Raw genomic sequence first — 5,934 nt, 5'->3', positions numbered from 1 at the left:
ATAATCTCACTGATTGCAAGAGAGCTTTTGCTTATTTCTGATATGTTGCAGATTGTTCGCTGATTCCAAGACTATTGAGAGAACATATGTCATGGTCAGTTCGCTATAAAAAAATTCTAGCTGAACCTATACCCGTGACTTATTTAGCTACTACTGATACAATACGACTAACTTATCTTGCAACTTGCAAGATCATTCATCACAATTACACCACAGTCTGAGACAGCAGCCAGTGCTTCACCAGTGTTAATCTATTTGCTGGAACTGTTTCAAAAAATGAAAAACGAATAAATACGCGTTGTTTTACTTTACTCTTTTCTGAGAAATAATTATTCAGCCAGAGCTTGTTCGTTATTCTAGAGCAAGTGGGATCAAGCAGGTGTTTTATTTCGGACCCCCTGCTGATCATTGTTCATTCAGGTTTGTAGTGTGATTAACTTATGAAATACAGTCCTTCAGTGAAAGTTTAAAATGAATAGCGATTTAAATAGTGGTGATTTAAACAAAACTAGTTTGGATGAGGAAGATTTACTGAAATCTCCTCGTGATGAATCGAAATCTCCTTCCTTTCCATTGCCAAGGGATCAATCACCAGGTAAATCATATTCAAAGGTCCATTCTCCAAGTGAAGCTACTGAGGAAAGTGTTTGCTCAACTCCTTCAGATAAGTTATCGAAAAAAATTACAAGATGCCTAAGTGAGTTGGATTACTGATATGAGGATTTATTATTGGAGGGCGAGGTAGTGGACACCTTTGGTGATAATGAGGCCGAAGCTGTTATTAAAACACAGTTAGAATCGATCAAGGCCATCAAGGTGAAATATACTCACATACATCAGAAGCTACACTCGTACCTATAGTTCCTGATAATACCACAGCTTAAGATGAAGCTAATGATAATCGTTCGGTGTTTTTATCCTTGTATCAGAGATTCCAGTTCCGTTTATTGAGGTTACTCAAGCCTGAAGGAAGTTCAAACAAGTCAGATGGGGGAAAAAGCCACTTCAGGCTCCAGTTATTTGCATCTGAAATTCCCTAAATTCGACTTGAATAATTTTGTCTCCTATGTATTTATCTACGTACAGTGCATAATAAAAATGACATTTCCACACTGGATAAGCACAGGCTTCTTATTCGTTCAAAGCTTACTGGCGAGGCGAAGATACTCGTAAAGGCGTTTCCTATAGACAAACGTTCATATACAGAAGTTTGTGACCTGTTAAATATAACTTATGGAGAGCCAGTGAAGAGTATTACTAAATATTTAAAGTCGCTTGATAATGTGAAGCCACTTTCCAAAAACGGTCCTACTGGCTCATTAAGAAGTTTGATAACAAATTTCGGAGCCAATCATACAGCCATTGACCACACATTGAAGGAGCATCCTGAAATTGATGGATTATCGCTCATATTCTCCTACCTGTTCCTTAAAAAGGCCGATCAGGATACCAAAGTGGACTGACAACGTGAGGTGGCTAGAAGAAGGAGTATGCATCGTTTAGTGCATTTTTTGATTGCAAGAGGAGTTTTGCTGATTTCTGATTGGTAGCATATCGTTCTCTGATTCCAAGAATATACGAAAAAAATTCAAGGTGAACCTTAGAACGCTATATTGATACAGAGTCACAACGAATACCAGGTTATATCATGAAAAAATTGGAGAAGATTCATTTTTGGAATAATGATAATGATTTTGAAAGTTTATAATTTCTCATTTACACAGTGGCATAAATATCATTCGCTTTTCTTTGAGTATTTTGAATATTATGAATAGTATAGTTGTAGGTCTGTTTTAGTCTTTCTTTGTATTTCATCACATGTTCGTTATAATATTAGTTTTGTTGTGTATAGGGATTTTGAAATGCGATTATAAGACTTACAATTATTGTTAGAGGTATACCTGCGACTGATTGCAAGAGGGTTTTTGCTTATTTCTGATTGGTTGCACATCGTTTGCTGATTCCAAGACTATGCGAACAAAATCATGGACAGTTTGCTATTACAACGAATACCAGACTATTAAATTGTATATATGAAGCGAAATTCAAATCTGCCCGAGCGAAGCGAGGGCGAAAGCTATGAAAAATTGATAATATGAGAGGAAAAACAATACCATTTCTGATGATGTGGGTAAAAAAATTTGTTTTCATGGCTTCAAAATTTGTTTATCCCTGGGAGAGTACGAGTATATATGTACAATAACATAAAACCCCAAGTGAAGCGAGTCCTGAAGCGTTTGGAAATTCACAATTCTTCCAAGAGTAAAACAACATTATTTTTGATGAAAGAAATCATTTTTCTACTCTCTTACTTTGGCCAGAGAAAAGGAAAGTAATCTAGTAGACCGAGCGAAGCGAGGGCTAATTTTTTTCAAAAAATAACACGCAAATAGCTATTTTTGCGCTGTAAGAGACAAGATTGATTTTTTTTGGGGGGGGGGAGGCAAAAATCAACGTTTCACTCCCAAAAATCAATTTGACGAGGCACTTGTAAGAAATCCAGGTTCACAGCGACCCAGATTGTCCCAATCCATGGAATAATCACTGATTTGAAGAGGGTTTTTGCTTATTTCAGTTATGTTGCACGTCATTGTGCGCTGATTCCAACACTATTGAGAGAAGAGAACAAAATGTCATGGTCAGTTCGCTATAAAAAATTCTAGCTGAACCTGTACCTGTGACTTATTTAGCTACTACTGATACAATACTTAATTATTTTTCAACTTGCAAGATCATTTATCACAATTACACCAGAGTCTAAGACACAAGCTGGTGCTTCACCAGCGTTAATCTTTTTGTTGGAACTGTTTCAAAAAATGAAAAACGAATAAATGCGCGTTGTTTTACTTTACTCTTTTCTGAGAAATAATTCAGCCAGAGCTACATAGGAGTAATGGAGGTTTTTTGTTAGCATATATATCTACTTTGTTGGATTTGTGCGTAAGACGTGCATTAATAATGATTTTTTTGCAAATGTTTTTTGCAGATAGGATTTCAAAATCTTAAATGTCCTGTATGATAATATCACCAGTGTAGGTACGTACGACTGATTGCAAGACGGTTTTTGCTTAGGTATTTTTGATTGGTTGCACATCGTTTGCTGATTCTAAGATTATGCGAACAAAATCTTACACAGTCTGCTATTCCAACATTGAAAAAAAACTGCGGGTGAGCGTAATAATTCATTTTTGGAATAATTATTATGATTTTGAAAGTTTATAATTTCTCAATTTATTTCACATTGAGATGAAATGCTCACAGCTCTTTTATATCTATTGTTTCAGCTGCGAATCTTGCGAATATCACAATGACCAATAACCGCATTTTTATACCTAATCGCATTTTTTGTGGAATAATCATACTGATTGCAAGAGGGCTTTTGCTTATTTCTGATATGTCAGAGTTTAAACATTTTTTCAGGTTATGAAGGACTGGAGCTGGCCTACCTTCTTCTAATACAGATTCATTATGAAGAAAAGTGTTGGCTGCAGTTTTGAAATCGCTGAACGTTGTTTTTTAAGGCGATATCACAGAGTAGTTTGAATACTTATACTGTCTTATAGACGAAAAATTAAGTATAAACTGAATGCTTCTCACTACAAATCCGTTGCAGTGTATTTGTTCGTTTCAAAGAACATTCAGAGATAAGATTTTAGGTGCAGTACTTGCTAAATTAGGTAGTGGTTTTTAGGAAAACCCACCACTTTGACAAGTGGTTTTCAATAATTAACCAAGAGGCAGGAGTCAGTCTATGTAGGTAGGTACCTACCTACAATTGCATAGGTATTCGTTTTTAATTCTTTGAAACAGTTCCCCACAACAAGAATAACACTGGCGAAGCACCAGCCCAGTTGATGTCCTTTGAAGTAATTATAATGATTATGCAGAAGCTTTTTGTAGTGAAGAAAATATGTAAGAAAGCTCCTAAACGTTCTGATCAAAATGAAACACCATGTGATCAACAATGATGACTCACATATTCTTACTACATGAACCAACTTAGCCAAATGTAGGTTCTTACTTCGTGATTTACAGACAGTACAGAATCGTTTTTACAGCTGACTGCCTGCTATAATTTCTTACATGTTGCAAAGATACATACTTTCTGTTTATTTTTAATTTTTTTATTTTGTACTTTACCTATTAATAAAACGTTTCATGCATTCGCAAAAATGTAGGTACCTAACTGTTTTAATAGAAATAGACGAAAAAAGAGTCGAGGAATTCATGTACACTGTTATGGCAGCCGGTGAAGACGCAGAAGCCCCTTTCTTGCTATAATTTTCAAGTAGGTACCCACTGCGGGTGTAATGGTGTATTTTTGTTACTATATATGTATATTGTACCTAGGTACATAGGTACTTTGTTGGATTTGCACGTAAGACATGCATTAATGATTTATCTACCAACGTTTTTTTTTCAATTTGAATAATGAAACGTTCTCTCAAAGATGGTTGTCAGCATGCTCATGGCTGTACTCCATTCAACGTCGACTGATCGCAAGAGGGTTTTTGCTCACTTCTGATTAGTTGCACATTCGATCGCTGATTCCAAGACTATGCGAACAAAATCATGTACATTTTGCCAAAAAAAATTTAACGTAAACTGTACAACGCTGTCAATACAGGGTCACAATGAATATCATGAGCTATATCATCAAAAAAGTGGAGAAGAGTTTCTATACACATTAACATATTATTCTTCTTCATGACAAAGAGCTATGAAAAATTTGCGACTAATATTCGACAAAAACGACAAAATAAATACTTATTCCGCATGATTTAGATAATGAACTGATATCGGAAAACGTTAAGTAGATAGATATATTTTTTTATTGTAATTTATATCCTGCTGTTTTATTTCTGAAATAAATCAAGGTATTGAATAATTCAAATGTATAATTTTAAAAATTTTTAAAGTCTAGAGAATACAATCATGGTATTTCACCAGTGTTTACCTTTTTGCTGGAACTGTTTAAAAAAAAAATGAAAAATGAATAAATGCAGGTTGCTTTAATTTACTCTTTTCTGAGAAATAATTCAGCCAGAGCTACATAGGAGTAATGGTGTTTTTTGTTAGCATGTACTTTGTTGGATTTGTACGTACTTGAGACATGCGCTAATAATGATTTTTTTGCTAATGTTTTTTGCAGATAGGCTTTCTAAACGTCTTGTGTAATATCACCGGTATAGGTATATTGTTACGTATCCAATCAACGAGACTAATAATAAGCTTTATTCGAATATGAATATCTGATGTGATATTACAACTACTAGCATCTAACGAACAGTAGCGTACTCTATCCTAACTTATAGGTATTAATGTAAGTATATAACTGATTGCAAGACGGTTTTTGCTTAGGTATTGTATTTCTAATTGGTTACACCTCGTTTGCTGATTCCAAGACTATGCAAACAAAACCTTATACAGTTTGCTATTCCAACTTTGAAAAAAAAAATGAAATAAATAAAAAAAAAGTAGGTAGGCATTCCAATATGTCTACTAGATAACTTAGGAAAGCCATTGGAGAGATGCATAGTCAAACGCATCAAGACTGAGGTGATGCCAAATTTTTCCTTGGACCAATATGGCTTCACCAAAGGAAAGTCAACTCAGCAGGAAGACAGTACGTGCTACTTCTAGCCACCACTCTGAAGGCCTTTAAGAAGAAGCGAAAAGAGTTTTTACTCAACCTCACAATTGATAAATGGCAGGCAGCTTAGAGCTATTAAAAATTTGGGACTAACTTAGCAGTGATATACCCACTTACTCTCTGATAACTAAAAAAGTTCATAACACTAATTTGACAAAAACGACGAAACAAATTATACCACATGACCCTCCAGATGTAAATGAACTGATATCAAAAAACTTAAAGTAGGTAAGTATATTTTTTTATTATAATTTGTATATCTTGCTGTTTCATTTCTGAAA

The sequence above is a fragment of the Planococcus citri genome, chromosome 1 (assembly GCF_950023065.1).
Source record: "Planococcus citri chromosome 1, ihPlaCitr1.1, whole genome shotgun sequence".
NCBI lineage: Eukaryota > Metazoa > Arthropoda > Insecta > Hemiptera > Pseudococcidae > Planococcus > Planococcus citri.
Note: the sequence above shows the minus strand (reverse complement) of the source record.